We start from the raw sequence: 22,195 nt of genomic DNA on the forward strand, positions 1-22,195 counted from the left end.
CTCTGTGAAATATCCCCTCTGTCGATGGCCCTTTTTGCTGCAGGACAGCCAGCAGGTGCTGTAGGAGAGGCAGGAGGGCAGTTGCTTGGCTGAGGAGCTTCCTTCCAACAGCAGTGGCTACAGAGGAGGCTCCTTCCTTGGGATGAAAAGCCCACTCCCGCATCCAGACACCCCCTGGGGATACCGACCTCCTCTCTGGAGCATCTGGAGGCAGGGCTGGGGATGCCCTATCCAGGCTGCCTTACCTGGATGGGCTGGGGCAGCGTGATGTCCTCCCCACAGATTGCTGCAAGGGACTGTCCAAAGAGTGCCCTGCGGCAGCCAGAGCCCACCTGCCCTGGTGCCTGGGCAGGTGCTGGGGTCCATCACAAAGCAAAGGGCCAGGGCAGCCCCCTCCTCCTGCTCCTGCTGCTTCTGCTCCCAACTGCAGCAAAGCAGCTGGAACTGCAGCTGTGACTCAGCAACTGTGGCTTGGAGGCTCTTGAGAGGTGATGTGCCACTGGGACAGCCTGTTCCATCCCTCGCCCTGCCCTTCTCCTTCTCTGCAGCAGCAGAGGTTCTGTGTCCCCACAGACCACGGCCAGCAGCTGCTGCCCTGCCAGTGTCCCTCCTCGTCCAGGTGACGTCCTCCCATAGGGTGCTGCTCCTGCCCAGCGGCACTCAGGACAAGTGAGCACCGCTCAACTGGTTGCAGGAGGTTGCCTTTCTTTCCAAAACTCACCTGGTGAGCGATGAAGTCATCCTTTGTTGCCGGATGGGGCCATCTTAGGCCCTTGCTTGGGATCTTCTTGCAAGACCCAGGCTGTGCTTTGCCCCACAGCAGAAAGTGCCGCCGGCGAGCTGCCACCCGGCACCAGCAGCCTGAGTGCAGCAGAGCTGAGACCCTCTGTCCTCCTGGGCTCTCCGCCCCACGGGACAGGTTTCCTCCCAACACAGTCAGCCAGGATGTGCTGACATTCCTGGTGGCTTCCCAACCCTCTCTGCTCCTTGACTGGCACCGTGGGACCCTCCCTCCTACCTTGCGCAAGTTGACCCCACTCGTGGCACATCTCTGGCAACCTGATACAGAGTTGGGTGAAAGGCAGCCATTGTCACCTTTGCTTGGCCCTTCGTCAGCTTCTCCAGGCTCCTGGCCCTCAATGTTCCCCACGGAACAGCAGAGAAGGAGTGGAAGAAGGTGAGCAGCATTTTTTCTCTTGTATTTTTATTGATAGTCCAAAATATTGGTTTGTGATCTTCTCCGAATAGAAAAATCCCTTGTGTAAGTCATTACACCTGTAGCTGGTACCACTTTCGTAGAACCACTCAGTCCTCTTCAGTGAGTGTACTTGTGTTACAGGTGTACCTGTGTAATCTGTGTTGTGGGTACAAGCATGTGGCCATCCAGTGGGTTAGCATGTGGGCAGGCAAAAGAGGCCTGAAGTCTTTGAAGCGGCTTGTTAGGAGCAGGCAAAGCAAGCAGGAGATGTGCCAAGTGCTCATGGTGCTGCAGTTTAGAAATGTGTGTCAAGAAAATGTGTGGAGACTGGCTGTAGGGTGAGCATGGGACTGCCTAACAGTCTGTCAGGCCCAGAGAAGTCACCATAATTCATTGTTCGTCTCTTCTGGGCTGGTAGGATGAAGTTTGGGTATAACCTTGAGAACATACCTGGTAAGGAACACAGAGGAAGCAGTCAAGCACAGAATCTAAGAGGAGTGCAGTCCTGGGCATGTCCTTTATCGAGGTGCTTTAAAACATTCTCGGACTACAGCAGACACAAAAAAAATTGGTCAGCACATGGAAGAAGGCTCAGAATGATGGAAATAATACTGCCATTTACCGTAAGAAAGGTGCAATTTCAACATTTGTTTCTGTTCTTCATTCATTCTAGCATTGTTCAAGAGAATCTGGAGTGTCCAAGATAAGAAGTGACTGTGTCTGGTCCAACGGTTAGAGGAAATCTCCCAGCTGTAAAAGCAGCTGCTACTGCCTGTTTATCAGACGAAAACATGATTTCTTGATGGTAAGTTTAGTTCCACGTTCCTCTTTGCTAATGTCAGCAATGTTGCTGTTAATATATACACCATCAGGAGCAACAGAAGGAGTCACTGTGGCAACTGTATTTTTGCTTCTGCAGTCATGGGCATTCCTGCCTTTTGTTTGTACTTTGTCTTCAGAAGTAGAAGCAATGTAATAGGGTGTACAGGGTAACTTACCAGTTTCCAGCGGTCTTTTGTGAGTAAATACCAGTCCTGTAAGTTCTAACAACTGCTTGAGAAATGTGGGATGTGAGCCTAATACGATTACTGAATAGAGATTTTTTGTCAAAGTACTTACACATCCATGGAATTAATAAACAAAATGAAAACACCATGTTTTGGCATAGAATTGGCATTTGCCAATTGGAGTTTTGTTCTGCAGAACTAAGATTAAAATCAGGGCTCATTCCAATTGATGTCTGTCAAACAAATGGAAATGTAAGCCTTGCCTTTGTAAGACAAACGTGGGAGAGCTTGAGTATCAGCCCCCATTTCCATTCTATAGGTTGCTGCGTTCTAGGTTACACACATCTTCTCAATTAAAAGTCTAGAGGTTAAGTGGATGCTGTGTGTGCTTTTTTGTTTATTTATTTGTAGTTCTGTACAAAACAATCCTATGTGAAACCTTGCAGATGGCTTTGCAATAGGTGATAGCTAGTATGTACCCCCTTGCCATAGTCTCACTTGTAGATTTGAAATTAGTTGTTCTGTTCTATTAAGAAAGAGAAAGCTTCTTCAAATACCAGCTGCAGTTGCTAAGAAACTGGCAGGCAGGCAGGCCTGTTCCTTTCTTTTGAGGGAAAAAAATGCAGCTAATTGTTGTATTCACAGGCAAAAACATTCATATTTTTTTAGGAGGTGAATTAGGAAGACCGTAGAATTGGGTGAACATGTCTTTTATTTTAATGTGCCTCACTCAATACTTTGTACTGTTATGTGTAATAGATACATTTTCCATGGTCAAAATAAATTTCAGATATGTTGCGTATAAATAAAGCATTATTTGTAAAAGCAGATAGGCACAGAATGCTTAAAGTTTTATATGGAGATGTGATGGTAGTCTACCTTAATCATTATTTTAACTAATGTTTAGATCCTTACATACCATTCCTGAAGCAAGTGAAGTGAGGTAATAGTTAAATAACTTGGACAATTAGACACGAAACATACATTGTGGAGTTTTCAGATGGCTGCTTTTGCTTCATAAGTCAAAATATCAGAAATATATATAGTTAACAATATTTGCTATAATAGTTATTTATAGTTCATAAAGGGAAAATGGGCTTTTTACAGAATATGCACTTTAAATGAATTCAAGGCAAAAAAGCTTAAAAAAAATAACGGAGGAGCTATAGATATGTTACTGGTGGATAAACAGAAAGAACATACATGAGGTTTTTTCCCTCTTTTCTGAAGGAAGAAAACAACTACAGTGAAAAGAAGAATGCATTGAACTAACTTATGACCAAGGGAATGCAGAATAAAGCAGCAGGAAAAACCAGCTTTGTGAGACAGGGTTAGCAATCATCTTAAGTGCATAAGTATTCGTATGTGTTCCCTACATTTTCTGGGTAATCGCTCATAGTGCAATAGTGTGTGTTCAAAATTCTATTCATCTTGCACTTGCATTTTGCATTTTAAAAATTCATAAGCAAGAAGTTTTTTATTGTTCTCCAGCAGTAGAGATGAAATCCAGAGGCTTACAAAAGTCAGAAATATCAGTAGGAAAGAAGAAAAAGATCATTTGGTTGTAATCTTTAAAACTAGAGTTATCCACTAAAGCCTTTTTATAAGACAAGCATCTAGAACACCTTTGTTCCATGGGAAAATAATAAAATTGGTAGAAGAATGGAAGTCTTTCAAGAAAAAAGAAAAAAGAGGGTGTTGATGATGCCCAGCAAAAATTGTGATTTTTCTCTTGGATCTTGTGGTTTTTGGTAGGGTGTTTTAGTCCTGTTTTTTGTATTGCTCAAAGTCTGTTAAAAAGCTGTCATCCTATCTTGAGACACATGCTGAAAATATATTGGCTGTTGTAAAATCTCTCTTACCTCATTATTTGAGGGATAGGGGATATGGGTCTGATTTGCATTTCATGAATGTCTGGGGTTCTTAGTGACAGGAAAACATCTCACAACGTCTTTCATGGCATTAAAATTTATTTTCAAATGTATTTTCTTATTGTCTTCTGTATTGATGTTGAATCAGTTAGAGAACAGAAGCCTGAAAAGTGACTTGTTTTGCCAAGCCTAATTCCGATAAAAGAACAACACAAAACAGGTCATTGTTATTAAGTGAATTGGGTTAGTCAATTTTGTTCTATAACACAAGTGTAGTTAGTCTTGGTAATTATTGGTGGTCTGAGTGGTCAAGCAGCAATTTGCATTTAATCGTGAGGAAAGATTATTTTTTGATAGTGGCACATGTAATATGTATGTTTTTATCAGGTTAGAATAAGCTTAAATCCCGTTTCTTTTCTTCCTAGGAAATACCTTAAATGCCTGTTTAAAACGAAGTCCCTGTTTAGTATTTTTCATTTTCATTGCCGTTATTATCTGAATAATTTATCATAGAATAGTTTGGATTGGAAAGGACCTTTAAAGATCATCTGGTCCAACCCCCCTGCAATAAGCAGGGACATCTTCAACTAGATCAGGTTACTTGGACCCCCAGGTCCAGCCTGACCTTGAAAGCTTCCAGGGATGGGGCATCTACCACCTTTCAGGGCAACCTGTGCCAGTGTTTCACCACGCTCAGTGTAAAAAAATTCTTCCTTATATCTTATCTGAATCTACCCTCTTTCAGTTTAAAGTCATTACTCCTTGTCCTATCACAGCAGGCCCTGCTAAAAAGTTTGTCCTCATCTTTCTTATAAGCCCCCTTTTAAGTCCTGAAAGGTCTTAATAAGACCTTAATAAGGTCTCCCTGGAGCCTTCTCTTCTCCAGGCTGAACAACCCCAACTCTCTCATCTTGTCTTCATAGGAGAGGTGCTCCATCCCTCTGATTGTCTTTGTGGCCCTCCTCTGGACCCACTCCAGCAGATCCATGTCTTTCCTGAGCTGAGGACTCCAGAGCTGAACGCTGCTCCAGGTGGGGTCTCACCAGAGCAGAGTAGAGGGGCAGAATCACCTCCCTTGACCTGGTGGCCACGCTTCTTTTGATGCAGCCCAGGATGCGATTGGCTTTCTGGGCTGCAAGCACACGTTGCCAGCTCATGTCCAGCTTTTTATCCACCAGTACCTCCAAGTCCTTTTCCACAGGGCTGCTCTCCATCCCCTTCATCCCCCAGCTTGTATTGATGCTGGGGGTTGCCCCGACCCAGGTGCAGGACCCTGGACTTTGCCTTATTGAACCTCATGAGGTTCGCATGGGCCCACTTCTTGAGCTTCTTCAGGTCCCTCTGGATGGCATCCTGAGTATTCATCTGAGTATGAATACTTCAGAAATATTAATTGAATTATATTCAGTGAAAACCAGCAACATTTACAGAACAATATATTCACAGAATAGTATTGATAAGGTATACTTGCAACACAAACACTGCAGTCTTGTTCTACTTGAGAAGAATGTCTCGAGAGAAATGAAAGGATCTAATCTGCATTCTTTCTCTATAGTTCCAAAATTAACCAGCTTTAAGTTATGTTTGCAGGCATATACCTGGTTTGGGTAATGTTTTTAAGAATACACTTTTAAAAAACTTCACAGTATTTATTTTTTTTTAGGAAGGAGTGATAACTGAGAAATACTTGTAACTGTCTATCCAGAAGATAATGATTTTCTGTCAGTATGTTCAGTTGTAGTGCTATTAATAATAATGTTAAGTTCTTATATGCTATTTTTCATCCAGGGATAAAAAATGCCTTAGGAAAATTCATCTCAGCTCTGTGTCACCGTAAGGCTCGTGAAGTGATTAAAGCAAGGACATCAGTGCAGAGAGAGAACCCTTATGTTCCAGGCCGATGCTTGAACCAATCAATCAGTGTGCATTTTGGGTGCACTAGGACCTGCACAGTTCATCCAGGAATACACAGCAGATCAAAGCTAGTGATCAAGCAGTATATTTCCCAGTAAGGGTCATTTAGCAGCAAAACAAATAACTCCTGTAGTCTGAGTTTTGAATATTTCTAGGGAGGCCAAAAAGAGCATGCTGGCAATAAGCTCTTCATGAGCTCTTCAAAGATTTAACGTCTGTTACATAGTAAATGCTGCATAAAAGAAGTACTCAAGGCATTATGAAGAGATGTTATATTACCATAGCATATCTATATTACAATTAAAATAAGGGATGTAAACCTATTTTATGTGTTTCAGAATAGGTTCAGTTTGCAACATAGTAAATGTTACTGCTTACTAGTTGGATGAGTTCATGCATCGGCAGAAGACACAGTTAATACACAGAATATTTTAGTAAAGCAGATGAGAGAGGGTTATGTTCAATAACATTGCAATTATTAACCTCAAGTGTTTTGATCAATTTAGGTGTAACACTTCAATAGAACAATCAGTAGAAGTGTATACTATGAGTGATGGCTATGTGGGAGCTATACATCTGGGAGAATACAATAAATCCCTGTGTATTTTGATGCTGTCTTGGCTTGAACCTGAATGGCTATACAGGTCCTTTATTTTGTATTTGTCCTAACATCTGTATTATATGAGTGATGCTGTTTTAAGCTTTTGATACATGCTCTTCTGTCTTCAATGAATTACGAATGATCACAAACATGGAGCTAATGTCTTATGACAGTTCATTTAAGAAAAAAGAAAAAGAGGATGATCATTTGTGAGTTAAATAGAACCAGTTTTACAGAGTCCATTTCTATATCCCCACCATCAGCTATTTCCTCATCAAAACAACTTATCCGAGTATACCATTTAATTAGAGGGAAAATAGCGCGCATTGCTGCCATAGCCTTTTAAAGTGACCTGCATGCTAAACTTGCTGCATGTAACTAACCCTGTTAAAGTCCAACTTTGCCTTAGTTTTTAGTAAAGATGGTGACATAAAGGTAGTGCAGCTGGTGGAAAATAGTGTATGGATTGGCGTATTGCCACATCTAGAGTTAAGGCAAAGGACAAAAAAAGTTCTTTGTCCAAATTAGAACCACGTGAATAGCTATACATTTTATAGTAGTAATTTTTATTTTAATAGTAATATTTAAAAGTAATTGTAATAGTTCTTTAGTACCAGAGTTTCCATATGACTGAAAGATGGCAAATGTAGCAAATATACCTTTTAAACAAGGGTGGAGCGGGCTAGAGGTTGCAGTTAGCTGTAGCCCTGTTAGTCTGACCCTAACAGTATGCAAGGCTCCAGAAGAAATTCTGAAGTTGTAGCAATACATAATGACTACAGTAATAAATACAGGAAACACACAGTTTTCCTTTATCAAAGGAAGAAAACAGCAACTGTACTAAAAGAAGACATACCAAACTAATTTATGACCAAAGGAATGCAAATTAAAGCAGACAGTAACCATTAAAATCAAAACAACTTTTTTTTTTTTTTTCCAGAAGGTTAGGGGTCATCTAAATTGTATTAGTACTTCTTTGTGTTTTTTACTCTTTTAAAGTAATTGTTCCAGTTCTGTATTCTTGACGAATTATATATGGGGCACTTATTTCCCATGATCCAGGGATCTTAACTGTTTTTTATTTCAGTACAGTTTTTAGCTTGGAGTGTAGTGTAAGTAAAATGGCTGCTTTTAGCTAGATTGGAAGCCTTTGTAGCTTTTTCAACACGTGTATGTGCTTATGTCTTTGCAAGGTTGACTTAAAACCTGAGAAATAATCATCAGATTTCTGTTGTTCCTGGGGAGTTGGTTGAGTTACCTATACTTGCCTGTTATAATGTGGGTGTAGTGACGAACTCTTTACCTTCACGGAGTGGTTGTATCTGCAGTGCAGGTTTGTTATTAGGTGATAGCTTGTAGCTATCAGCCATTATGAGTTTTCCATGCCACATCACTTCTGCGTTTGGAGACAAATTGTTCCCCCTGATTCTACATTAGAAAAGCAATCTGCCTGGATGCATCAGCAGTTTGAAACAAAGTAAGGCAAAAGAAGTTACCTCTTGTGAGTTCTAGTTTTCTGTGAAGAGAGTTTAAATTGTAAAGAAGTCATCAGTAAAACAGATGAAAAGCCAATTATTTGGATTCTTTTTCCCAAGCTTTATCGTCTGTTGGTTTTTAAGCATAGTTTCTTTTCTGACTTCCTCTCTAAGTATAATGCTGGATGTGAGGATGTAATGTACAACCTTTTTTTGCAGCCTTTTAGAACGCATTTCACATCGTTTTACTTCCACAAAACATCAGAGAAATATTCCACTGCAATATCTGTTATGTGTTTTCGAATGTTCAGTGTTTTGCTGAAGTCCTATTTTTCCAGCTCACTGCCATAGGTCTGGAAATAAAGCTCTTGATTCTAATGAAAAGGTGAAATCACAGAAGAGAAAGTTTATGGCCATAGCCTTGTTCTTACAGGCTGACAGATTATTTTAATCATCAACCAAAGCATAGAAGCCCCTGCTTGTTACTGCAACCTTCTCCACCTTTGGGAGCAATCTTCAGTGACATCAACGAACTTTATGACAAAATGATACCATCTAATGAGCTGCAAGATAGAGGCATTTAAGGTGAAGGCTAATATTGAAAGGGACTGGAGTTCTTTGCCTCTTCTTCGTCTTCAATGTGCTACGTTAGTGCTAGATTGTGCCTGTCTGTTGATCTCTCCAGAGTAAGCAACATGCAGCTATTGTAACTCAATGCCTGTTACCCCAAGGGGAAGTAATTTTCTTGATCTTTTTACCAGGTGTAGCATACCTTCTCCTCTGTTAGGATGAGGAAGTGTTTTTGACCCTTTCCTTGTTCCCTCTACTCGCTTGTTTGTGAGAATGTGTGTGCATGTGTGTGTATAGCCAAACAAACACTAACATCTTATCACTCATCCCATCATTATTTCTTTGGGAACAGTGCAGTAATAATATGTCATTGGTTTTGCTTCAAAGTTTAGAACTAGCTAGAATCTGAACTTTAATACATAAGTAGCTCATTTCGTAAAGAGATGACTCATTTAATAAATACATGATCCGCTTATGAGATGAGAGGGAGTAGTGGTGACATTTTGTAGGTAAGGAGAACATAGGCTGGAGTTCAGCCTTTAAACTCTTTGTAAAAAGTTTAATGTATTTTCTTTTTGTATCAGTACAACTTTCTGGATTTCAATGTGCCACTTATTTTTGTACCCAAACGAGTTTAGACTCATGGCACAAGTCTCAAATTTACATATGATTAACAAACATAGCTTGAAATGAAATAATTTATAAGTTCAAACCTAGCACTTTCAAAATTCAGTACTTTATATATACTCCATTAAGTAGATTTCCCCCAAGGTCCTTACACAGGCTGTTGTAGCCATGTAACTTTGATTACAGCTCTTTCTAAGAGAGGAGTGATGTAGCCCATACCAATTTGCCTTAGTTTGAGATTAGGATTTAAGGTGTCTCCATCATTTCTTCTTTGGGTGGTCTTAAAGCTACAGAAATTTTGGTAAAAGCAAGGACACAGTTCAACTTATCTACATCTACAGTAAGGCCAACAAAAACTGTCAATCTCACTCCAACATTCAAGACAACAGAAAGAGAAGTGTAAAATTCAAGCTTCTAAATATTGCCGTATTTGGATGGCAACACTGAAAAAAGCGTAATTTGCATAGGATCCTTCTGACATAGGCTAGAATGTGATAAATATATAGAATCACAGAATCACAGAGTGATAGGAGTTGGAAGGGACCTCTGGAGATCATCTAGTCCAACCCCCCTGCCAGAGCAGGGTCACCTAGAGCAGGGTGCACAGGAATGTGTCCAAGCGGGTTTTGAATGTCTCCAGAGACGGAGACTCCACCACCTCTCTGGGCAGCCTGTGCCAGTGCTCTGCCACCCTCAAAGTAAAGAAGATCTTCCTCATGTTTAGGTGGAACTTCCTATGCTCAAGTTTGTGCCCATTACCTCTTGTCCTGTCACTGGGCACCACCGAAAAGAGCCTGGCCCCATCCTCCTGACACCCATCCTTTAAGTATTTATAAGCGTTGATAAGATCACCCCTCAGCCATCTTTTTTTTCCGGACTGAAGAGACCCAAATCCCTCAGCCTTTCTTCATAAGAGAGATCTTCTAGTCCCCTCATCATCTTGGTAGCTCTCTGCTGCACCCTCTCCAGCAGTTCCCTGTCCCTGTTGAACCGGGGAGCCCAGAACTGGACACAGTACTCCAGGTGTGGCCTCACCAAGGCAGAGTAGAGGGAGAGGTGACTTTATTTCTTTCTTCTTTGAGTGGCCTATCTGTCCACATTTTACTTAAAACCAGTTTATTAGTAGTTTATCTTCTCCATTTCTCCAGGCCTCTCAATTTCAAAGTTATGCAACACTCTCCCTATGTCCAGAGCCACCTTTTTCTTCAGGTTATAGACACACGTTGAATTTTAGTTCGTGTGTCCTCTGTAGGTAACTAATCTGTTCTTCGTAATCAACATTTGTTTCTGTTAACAATATTAGGTTGCACCATTGCTCTTTTCCCAAGATTGGTTATTTAAAGAAGAGTCCATTCAGTTTTTCCATGTTTTAGTTCAGATTTTAATGATTCAAAAGGCAATTTAATGTCTCTTGTGATTAGCGAGTGAAAGTCAAGGTGTCTGAATGTTCATGTGCGTGCCTATTGGTCTCAGCTCTGCGTGTTCCATCCCAGCCATCTGATTTAGCTATACCTTTCTCTGTTACTGCTTCTTGGGATACGTTTATAGCATGGAAAAGAATTTCTTTGCTGAGATGACTAGCATGAAGTGTCCATGCTGTGCATATATATCAGTTTGGGTCCCTAGCAAACATGTAAAAGGAATTCTTGAGATGTTCTAAACCCTGGTGAGATCAGCAACTTTCAAATCTTAGGCAACTCATTTCCAGGCATCTTGGCCCTCAATGACCCCACCAAATTCCTGTATGTTTTCTTGGGTTAGCAAAGGCAGAACTAGCATGGGTGAGTCTGCAGAGGACTACTTCAGAGCTAAAAAGCTTTCTTGGAGTGTCTTTTTACTGTTTTGTCAGAACGGTACTTTTATATACTGTAAAATACGGATTAGTGTGTACAAAGTCATTTTGTACATGTTTTATCAGCACCAGGTACATAATAAGATCCCAAAATTAGATCAGTTCCCTTGATCAACATTCAGCTAATTTAGACAAAAAGTATTCTTTCCATTCTGTCACATTTTTGAAGCATGAGGGAAGGATTTAAACAAGAAGTTCTTTATCTTTTTAAATGGGAAATTACAAAGATACCAGGTAATTTATAGCAAGATAAGTTGATTCTCTACAAACCTCTTAAAGGGAATGTCCATCACCCTTCCCTGAGAGGGAACAAAAAAAATACCCTTTAGGTGATTGTTCCATTCAGAAAATGTCTCAGTGGAATATATTGTTCTTATTTATAGAATAACTTCTGTAATGCATTTTAAGAAGAGAAGGACGAAAATTATACTAAAGAGAAGTAATGCATTCTGCAGCCTGAGTGAAAAGTGTAGGAATGAGCTTTTGTGAGCAAAAGGCTGCACAGTGAGTAGGAAAGGTAAGTACATAAACAAAAATCCCACTACTAAGCCATGAGTAAGATAGCAGACAGTATCAGCTGGGCCCACTGAAATCGCATTGGTGAAGCTGGGTGTGCCCAGGTGGCGCCTGACAGAACTATGTTTTGTCTGTCCACGCGCACATGTGGTTTATGTATGGCCAGGACCACAAGCAAGTGGCTCCTATGTCAGTGATTCCCATCATTCACTGCTGTTTCCTCTGGGCTTAAGTTACAGGAACTGTGAACTGGTTTGAAGTTTTACTAGGAGCTCGACTTGAGCTCAGAGTACACGAACAAATAAAAAAGTGAAGTATGGTAAGATGGTGGTGTATAAGCTTGCATAAGCTCTGAAGATAGTGTTTATTGTATGTCAGAGTGCATATCCACTGTCGCTAACTCATTTGTAGTTCCCATCATCTGCACTTCTGCTCCGTTGCTCCAGCTGCAGCAAGATTAGCTGCTGGTTGTTTTCGTTAGAGTGGCTTTGAACGTTGTATTCAATGCCTGTAGCAAGCAGAGTCAAGAGGTACTTGATTTTCCTTTTGTTATGGCATGTTTATTTTCATCTTCCTTCTCATTTAATTTTTTTCATAAGCATTCATTTCAGGTAAAAGGAGATCACTAGGAGAAACAGGGCAAGTAAATAAATAAAAAATTTTGTGATCAAGGAATATTCCTGGATAGTCTAGTAAAAGAAAAACTTTGCAAGAATCCAGTATTTGTTACTTAGAATGCAGTTTTAGCTCATTTCTTATTTTCCAAGGAATCTAGAACATTTGCTCGTATTTTCATAAGGTGAGAATAAATAAAGTTCTGTGTTACCTTCAACCGTGGTAACAGCACAGGTGACCAAATTACTAGAACGCAGTTACCTTCCTCTGCCAAAAGAAGTAAAAGGCTTTCATTGTGTCTTCTCCCGTTTGTACTTTGTTGGTTGATCATGACTTTTGTATTCAGGGTATTAATTCAAAATACAAGTTGAAGGCAAGAAAAAGTTTTTTGAAGGTAAGTTTCTTTTACCACATGTTGGCTTACTTATTATAAAGATTAGCTGGCAGATTGAGTATTAAATCAACTCGGGGCATTACTGGAGGATATTTCTATTTAGGTCTGCCAATAAAAAAGCCAAAACCTAGCTTTAGGCTCTTCATTGCTTTGACATTTCTGTGCTGTCTAAAAGCTAACTGTAATGCAAATACAAAAAGAATACTCATTAAGTTTTATTAATTATATCATAGGTAAATCTATTTGACATGCAATTAACTTATATCACACAAGTAACAAATGCAGTTATATTTTCTAACATCAAATTAATAACAAAAGTTATATAACATGCATTTAAGGGGTGTTTAAAAATAAAGCTGGATTAAATTGCAAGTGACAGCAAAAAATTATTAACTGGTTAAGTGACATCAGTGTGAAAGTGAAAGGGTTGGATAAGTCATGGGACTGCTACAGAAAAAAGGAATTTCCATGGCTCTTCTCTGACATGTAAGATTTCACAATTTAATGCTGATTTTGGTTATAAATTTTCTATACTTTTTGTTTTAATAAAGGGTAATTTTCTTTGGTCAGAGTAACCATGCAGATATACTTTATTTATGAAAGCTGAATTATAGACACAATGCTCTCCCTTTGCTTAGCCACGGTACAGTGTTTTGGATGCAGATGCAGTTTAATATGTATTGTGCTCCACTTCCTGTCTTATTTAGTAATGTGGTAGACTGTTAAATAGCTACTGGAGTCTTGTCTAAGGCAGTGTTTATCTTCATCAACAAATGTTACAACTTAGAATAATTTTTTATAAAAAGCTTTTGGCATATTCTGTCAGTTGGCTGGTTCTGCCTAGAATATGAAACTATTGCTGCTTTTTAAAATATGTCAGTGTAACAAAACAAAAACAATTAGCTTTGGTTTAAAAGTGGGTGAGTGTTATTGGAGGGGAACAGACATACATTTTCGTGACGTGATAACTTCCTTTGACTTTCAAAACATCTTGGCATAGCAGAAGATCAGGCTGAGAGAAATGGTGTGCAAGTCCTTGGGAACAGGATTCCTTGTCAGTGATTCTGATTTGAGCATCAGAATAAAAAACTGTGTTGTTGGAATATATATGTGTTTCTGTTGTTGTGGTACCTAGTTTCCCACTATGTTCAGGCCCCTGGTCATTGTATGTACAGAATGGAAAGACGATGGCTGTTGTGTAGTTTTGTGGCAGTGTTGCAGGTCACACAGGAAAAAAGCACTGTATGCCCTGTTGTTTTCATGGGTATAATAACAAGAGGTTCAGTGAGTCTAGACATAAACAGGCAGAATATATCTGTGTGTATGGATCCATACATTCATACACAGACATAACTGTGATTAAAATACACAGCTAGCAGAAAAGGGCATATAATTTCTAGGTATATAAAGACAAGAACTGAGCCAAATATTCCCACAGAGAAGAGATTAGAAAACCTGTTGTTTTCTCAGAAACAATGAGTCTCCTAAGGGATTAAAATTGAAATGAGAGTTCAGACTTTACAGGTATTTATACCTGTGAAGTAGAATAACCATCAGAGCCCCAAATTAAAAGTTCTCTTCGAGGACGCTCAGTGGAATGACAACTCCTGATTTCTGTGTAGCCAAGAGGAAAAAAATAATATTTACGTTTTTATAGCATCTGTCTTTAAGCTTCAGTCCTTTAAAATCTCTTGCTTCCAGCGACGGAAGAAACAAAGGGGCACATAATAGACTTTCTTTTGCACATGGAACAAAGCTGTATGTAACTTTTATCCTTGTCTGCTTTGTTTCTCCCCGAATCTATCCCTCTTTGAACAATCTGCCACTACTCTGTGCCAGCAGGAGCTTTAGAAGAAGGCCATCTGCACTGGCTGCTACGTTTGGAGACGGATTCTCTTAATTCCTAATGTACTGGAATGGAGATTTCGCTCTGTGTCAAGAAATCCCAGCCATCATGGGGCAGGGGTATAGGTCTTACAGACCCTAGGTCTGCTGATGAGTGAGAAATGGCCATTTACTCCCATACTGTGGAGGTGAATACAGCACATATCGAGTCTACCCTTAAAAAGTACATGAAAGTTCTACTATCATTTCATATAAGTACTGCCAAATAAATGAGTAACTTTTGAGGAAAATTTTCATAGTAATATTTTAAGTGGGTCACTTAAGTTATGCAATTCACTGGAGAAAATGTGAAGCCTTCAGCCACAGTAAAGGGTCATCAGATGTTTGTATAGTGGCAGTACTCGAGAGGGTCCCGTTATGCTATGCAAGTATGGAAAAGAGGCAATGCTTGTCTTGAATGTGTTTTCGCAGCAATAAATCATACTTAAACTGGAGCTATATCTCTGCAGTAGGCCAAGAAAAAAGGTTATTTTGATTAATTTAGAGACATCAGGCAGAACTTTCTTCTCTTTAATTCAGTCTTGCAAAGTATGAACTCTCCTAAGTGCTTTCGGGACTCTTGTCTTTCATGTCTTCCTGTTTCCCTCCTAAAAGTTCATTTGTGTCTTTATTATGACCCCTGTCTTTGGGAAGACTGTTAGAGTATTGCCTCAGAAACAGAGAGGAGATCTTCCCAGATTCCTTTTGTTCAAGGAGAAAATGACTTTACATCAGTTAAAAGGTTCTTCTGCCTCTTCCAGTGAGCTCATTGACTTGTCTTTTCCCCCTACCCTCAGTGTAACAGGTGGGTTGAGATTGGTGGAGGCCATTTCCCCCAGGGAGGAAGCATGTTTGCAACAATCTGGGGGTTTGACACTCTTGCCTGGTTCATTACAGTTAGTTGGTATTTCATCTGTTTTTCTCATCCTGAAGCATTGTTCCATAATTGCCATTTTTAAAAGACAAAAGTGATCATAGTGATTTTCTCAGACAAGACACAAAAGCCTCGCTGATGATACAGTAGCACATTTATTAATCCAAGTGACTATAGAGATGGGAGGCATCAAAGACTCTCTGTGTCCTCTATTGAGGTATGTACAATTGTACGTCATTGTAATAGTCTACAAATAGTGAATTCTCCTTCTTTCATTAAGAAATAATAAAAACAGATAGTGCCAGAATAGTTTTTGCCTTTTCACAAGGTTTTCTTCAGTGCTAAGCAACAGTTGCATGGGTTGCATTACAGCTCTCTTTATAACAGTGGGATCATATACAGTGCTAAAGTCAGATACATGAAGGAGTTTGTCATCACAAACCCAGGAATTCAAAATTTGTAAGGAAACATGTAGGATGGGCAGTCTTTAATTAGATTTTAAGCACAGAGTTGAGTTTGACACCTTCCTTTAAGTATTATGTCCAACAAGGACAGAAATCCAGGTCACTGCCAACATAGGCTTGTTTCTGCACTGGGGAACATTTACAGAACATTCCCACTACTGCATCTCCACTGACATTAGTGATATGAGGAGCTGCAATATTCACAGCTCTCCAGCACTAGCAGCTGTTTCAGCACTGTGTTAATTAGATTGGCACTGAGCTGGTTTAAGAGACATGATGCCACTGACAGCTGCTGGGGTGCCGTCGACACTAGGGCTGCCAGCACTGATGAAGCTGTAGTAGTGTTGGTAGCTGTGGCAATTATTTGCAGAGTTCTCCACAGTAAGTAACTGAGATGTGTGGGATGAAGTTATAGTATGTATATGAAAGCATGTCCGAGATGTAATTTATTCCCTGTTTTCCCCTAGCATCCTACTCATGTGTATATACTTTACTGGTCATTTGTGAAAAACTGAAAATCTCATGAATCGTGTATCTTCTGGTTTGATACAGTCTTAGATGAGGGAGAGTGGAGGGAACAGGAAAGCTTGGTATTCACGATCAAAGATGTGAAGGACAGTGCGTCTGGGTAAGAGTATAGGAGGGACAGTAATTATCTCAATGTGCATTGTGCGATCTGTGAAGTGGTGATGAGTTGCGTATTATTGGTTGTTAAAGTAGTTTAAAAAGCTTTCAGTGCTCAACACAACTTGATGATGTTGGTCTCATCCACACGTATCTGTATGTGATACCTGCTTTCCTCTTTGAAGCTAGATATGTTTGCATGAACCAAGCATATTTCTAATGAAATATAATTTATAAAGGTAAAGGAATAGAAAGGTGTCTGTACATTAAAATGTGTTAGATCATTAATTTTTTGTACAATGTTTTGTCATTTGTCTTAAAATTTTAAAGGAGTAGAAACACTTTATTGAAATTATAGGTCTGATCTTTATTTCCATTTTCCTTATTCCGTGTACTTAAAGTACCATAGTTCTTGACAATTTTTTTCCTTTACTTGAAATTCACACTGCTTGGCTTGAGCCATAGGTGAGGTTTCTTAATAAACTCTTTGAAGGATAGGTAATTAAAAAAATAACGTTGGCCCAACAAAGAACATCATTGTCCCCTTTCTGTTCCTTCTAATACAATTACTTTTGAATAAACTAAGATGATATTTTTCAGAAATAGCCCTTGGGCCTCATATTGAAATAACTTTGAGATAAGTCACTTCTACAAAAAGTTGCTTCTGTGCGTGCAAAACCTTGTAAACAAGAACAAGAACAGAATTGCATAGGGGGTCTGTTTAAACCATTTTGTACTCCTAAGAATAGTTTAAAGGAGAGTTTAATACTCCTTCATTCTTGCATATTTTAGTATGTGTTACCTGTGCTGGAAAGTGATAAAAGCAATTGTGAGCTCCAGTCATTTGAGACCATAAGAAAATTGTAATGAAAGGTCTTCAGAAAAGCAGTGTTTATCTATGATATCAGATGACAAGCATATTTATTAAAAATCAATGTAATTATTTTACTGGGTAGGGCCATGCTTTAGCTCTGCTCTTTTTCTGTGTAGTTAATTTCTAGTTCCTAAGCCTCTGTAGAACTAGCAGCCCTCTTGTGAATTAGACATGATAATGGTACCTATCGTATGCTGTTCTTTGGCTTTTTTTGTTCTTGTAAACTTCATCCTTGAGTAAGTATATATATATATTTATATTCACAAGTAACCATGAAATATTCATGGTTGCCTTGTGTGTGGGGAAAAATGGATACTTGATTTTTCACCTAAACCCTTCATCGAATTCAATAGTGAAAGTTTTCTAGAATTAGTGAATTTAGACTAAGGTTTTCCGTAGTTCAATAAAGACTACAATTTTACAAATCCATACAGTTGCAATGAGAACCTTGGATGACCTAAATTCTGTCATCCTTCACTCATTGTGCCTGTTATTTTGAATGTGAAAATAACTGAAGATTATAAGCAGGAGCTGTTTAATGATTTCACAGTATATTCCTGCCCCCAGTTAGCTTGTGTTATTCTTAGTCCTTGTCTTCATTTATAAGTCCATATTCTTTTCCCAAGGGACTACATCTTTTTTTTTCCTATGGAAGTGTATAGTTGGTGGCTGTGATGCTGCAAAACTTTTTTTTTACATGAGGTAAGACCCACAAGAGCAGAAGATTCTTACTATTAGTAGTAACACCTTTTTCCATACGCAAAGGAATATTCAAGCCTGACTTGAATAATTGCAAAGTATAGAAAACTTGCAAGGTCTTTCAGTGATCTTTAGCTCCTGGACATTATTGCTGAGAGAAGCATATACATTAGAAGAACTGAAGTCAGCCCCTTGACAATAGCTCTCAGCAAGCATTGACTGGTAGGTGCTCCAGAGATGAGAGGGATGAAAGCATGAAGGAAACATTTCAAGGATCAGAAATATGGCTACTTTTCCTCACTTCTCTCTGTTCCCTTTTCCATTCAACTCTTCTGGCTTTGCTCGGGAATTCGTAGTCATAGCATTGAGGAAGTGAGTGAAAGAAACCTGAAACAGTTCTTCACACAGTGTTTTCAAACCTCAGTGAAAACTAAGTGTGTGGGGAAGGAGACTAAAAGAAATGTGACAAAGTTCTAATTCAGAATTTCTAATTAGAAATGGAAGTAGAAATTACACACCAGAAGGCAGTATGGAATTAAAAAAAAAAAAAAAATTCAAAAATTCAAGGTTTTAGTTCAAGTTAAAGAGTAATAAAACAATGATTTAGTCTGATGAGTCTCTGGCAGGCAGTATTAGTTTGCTTTTTCTTTCTTACAAGACAAAAAGAACTATCCAAAAAAATACTGCATTAAGAACAAGATTCTTTCACCAGCTACTGAAAATTGTCATGCAACTGTCATCTACACTAATTTACAGTATTGCATGTAAACAAATTAGCAATGGGCTTAGGTTTAAGACCAGCAAGGGGGAATGGTAAGGGTAATATTAAGTATGATTAACTGGGTCAATGAAGTACTTTGAGTAGGAATTTAATTTAGTTACTTAAATTAAAGCAATTTTGGTAGGATTTGAAATGAAGTGAACTCAGCACTAAAGTGAGAATAGAGAGCATGAGAAAGCAGAAACGGAAAAGTATTTTTTACGGTAATGTGGGACCAGTTGGTGTAATCTGCTCTTGCTGATTTGAAGCTACAGAGCTGAGACTGTCTTTTATGCAGAGAATGTATTTTAAAATGGCTTCCACGAGCAGTAAAGAATAATGATGATCTCAGATACTAACACTCATACTTTTTATCTTCAGCAAGCCCAGCAGGTAATCTGGGAAATGATCCAGATTCTTAAACATAGCTATCTAGTGCCACCTTACATGTCCTTGAGTATCTGAGGAACTTGGCTGGCAGGTAAAAGAGTATTGTCTTGTAGGATGTACTTCTGTAGAAGCTGCTGGAAGCCAGACTGGGAGACCCATCACATATAAAATGACAGATAAAGTAGAAAATACTTGTGTTCCCCTTACTAGAGGCATCTGATGCCTCTCCCTCATTGAAATACTAGAAACACAGTTACATTTCATTCAAACCTTTTTTAGTGGAAGCAAGTATAAAGTGCAAGTTAAGCTTTTTCTTCAAAAAACAGTGTCTAAGGATACTGTTTACCCAGTACAGTTTTACCCAGACGTACCTCAAGCCAAACATCTGTAAGAGCATTAAGTCTTACTTCCACCTTATGATACACAAAATGTCTATATGTCTGGATGCAAACTGATAACTACTCCATGCATTAAGTGTGGCTATTAATCTGTCTGCAGAGATAGCACTTCTGTCGTTCTTCAGTAACATACTAGATTGAATGCTTTATTTTTCCCCCTGACATAGTTCTAGCCCCCAGCTAGATAGTTTTGCGGGTGGGGTGGTGCTGTGGGAAATTTTTTCAGTTCGGAGACAGGGCTGGAAATGGAGTGGAGAAGGAACAGCTTCATTCCTGTTCAGCTTTTCCCAGAACAGAAGTATTAAGGCCACCTCTTTCAAAAATTATTGGTAGTATGAATGGGGGTTTTTCTTTGAGAGGAAAACTCTCTTAAATACATGAACTCATCTCCTTGGAGCACTCACCCAAGGATCAACAAGTATATAATAAATGCGAGGTGCCTTATTCATCTGGTGGTGCTTTTAACCCACTTTCCCGTACTGTGAATTACTAATACTTATTTTTCATGCAGTGTAACAAGACTTTTGTTTCCAGTAATAAGAACACATGGGACAAGAATAGCAGTGGAAAAAGAATAGCCTGAAAAAAAATAAAGAGAATAAAAGTGTATTCACAGAGAAATTAGTGGACATTAACAATAGAATTTTCCTACTCAAAGGCAGAAGAATGGAACTTTTCTGCAAATGTCAAGTAATATACAAACTGGTTTGGGGGTGGGGAGTTTGTTGATTGGTTTGCTTTTTACTTTTTTGAAAGTTTATGGCTGTTAGCATCAATTTGGTACAGGGTGCCAATGTTTCAGCACAATGCTTTTTCTGAACTGGCAGCTGGTTTGTTAAGTTTCATGGCCATCATGTATTGGCAGCAAAATTGTGCTCTAGTTCAGAAACTGGAGTGGTCAGAAGCATTTGCGGGATACTTCCATTTTATGCAAGATTAGTTGCTTGCTATAGTAATTTGAAAAACCAAAAATGTACTAAGAGGTAGTGTACCCAACTTACATTAAATGTTTTGGAGTTGAAGGCCTCAGCTGATCTTAGATTTTGAAAAACAGAATATTCAAAAAGTCACCGTCTACTTGTGCACCTGCAGATTTGTGGGAGGTGCTGCACTTGGGAACTCTGTGCAGCCCATGGATCCCGCACAGCACTGGGCTCTCTTCTCCCCTGTAGCTATTGTCCAACAGGCTCACCACCCAACACTATATAAATGCAAAAGCAAGGGAAGCTCCTGTGGGCTTAAGTCTGAAAGGACTAAGCCTGAGGAGGGGCACATAGGCAGAGGGCTCATTTGAAAGCTAAGTCAGAGGGAGAATACAATGAATTTGCACCCAACACTAAACACTTATGCTTCTAGTGACCCGTTGTAGCCCTGGTTATGGCACGTTCTGAACACTAAGGAAGGCTTCAAGGGTAGCATGTGGAAGATTGCACAAGGCTCTGGAGAATCCCAGCCTGCCTAAAATCCTACCCTAAATCGGTATCCTTCACAAAGAGAAGCAATTGTTTTCTGCAGTTCACATCATCTCAAAAACTTCCCTGCCCTTTGGAAGGAAGGAGTTTTTATTTAGCTTCTGCAGCCAAGTTCTAAGCAAGATACAGATACAAGTATTTCAGTGGTTTTGGTGGGTTTTAATCTTTAGAAAATTATTCAAATCAATGCCAAATTTTCATATTTTAAATCTTTAAAAACGTCTATGATTAGAATGGGGGGGGAAAGAGTTTAGAGATAGACATATGGATATTATATGTGTATGTAGAAATATACTGTCTCATACCATCCACTAGATGGACTCATGAATAGGGCGTTCAGAATCAAAACTCAGACTCCTGATAAGGAGAAGTATCTGCCGTTAAGCTACTGCTAGAGTCTGGCTCACAGCAACAGAGTTGGGGAAAGGAGCTTCTGCACCTTCACCTGCTGTCAGTGCAAGGACTAATTACAATTTGCCAGGAGAGAGATTCTGGCTGGCTCCCGATGCTCTCTCTAGTAATAGTGTTGAAAAGACTGGAGTATATCCAGCCAAGAATCTCACAGATTTCTGAATATACAAAGCATTATGTAAGTGCTTGAGGTAATTTAAATTAGACCTCTCATATGTGCTCAGAGTGCATGTAAGGGCGCCATATGGCCATAAAAGTGGGAAAGGTATGTGCTGAAATGCGCTAATAATTAGGTTTAGCAGAAAATTGAATATTCTGCTTGAAATGACAGGCTTATTCACAATCGTTGTCTTAACTTACTTATTTTTTTTTTCCAATCACAAGCTAAATTATTATTGCTCTTTGTTTTGGTTTGTTTCCTTACCATAACCAGCTGCTCTTTACTTTAGTTGCTGTATTTGCTAAATGATGCAATACTTTCTCAATCCATAAAATCTGAACAGCTAGCAAAGGTATCAGCAGCAACCATTTCATTAAAATAATTCTCTGTAAATCACCTTGAACATACAGCTGTAGCTATGCCTACAGTAAGGGATAGAAATGACCTCCAGAGAACGCGCTTGCGTTTCCAGCTAGCACAGGGCTGTCATAGCGCTGTATTATCTCCTTACTTAGTTCTGACATCAGAAACAAGCAAAAAAATAG

General features: G+C 39.3%; 1 long non-coding RNA gene across 2 annotated transcripts in view; it reads left to right on the forward strand.

The window, feature by feature from the left end:
- The first annotated feature begins 796 nt into the window (after nt 1-796).
- The window catches only part of LOC128907179 (uncharacterized), a 33,445-nt gene continuing 12,046 nt past the window's right edge, over nt 797-22,195 (forward strand). For both annotated transcript variants that reach the window (XR_008465501.1, XR_008465500.1), the window contains exons 1-2: nt 797-1,177; nt 1,872-2,003. This is a non-coding gene — a long non-coding RNA (uncharacterized LOC128907179). The remainder of the gene's footprint in view (nt 1,178-1,871; nt 2,004-22,195) is intronic.

Source organism: Rissa tridactyla, chromosome 3 (assembly GCF_028500815.1).
Source record: "Rissa tridactyla isolate bRisTri1 chromosome 3, bRisTri1.patW.cur.20221130, whole genome shotgun sequence".
NCBI classification, from domain to species: domain Eukaryota; kingdom Metazoa; phylum Chordata; class Aves; order Charadriiformes; family Laridae; genus Rissa; species Rissa tridactyla.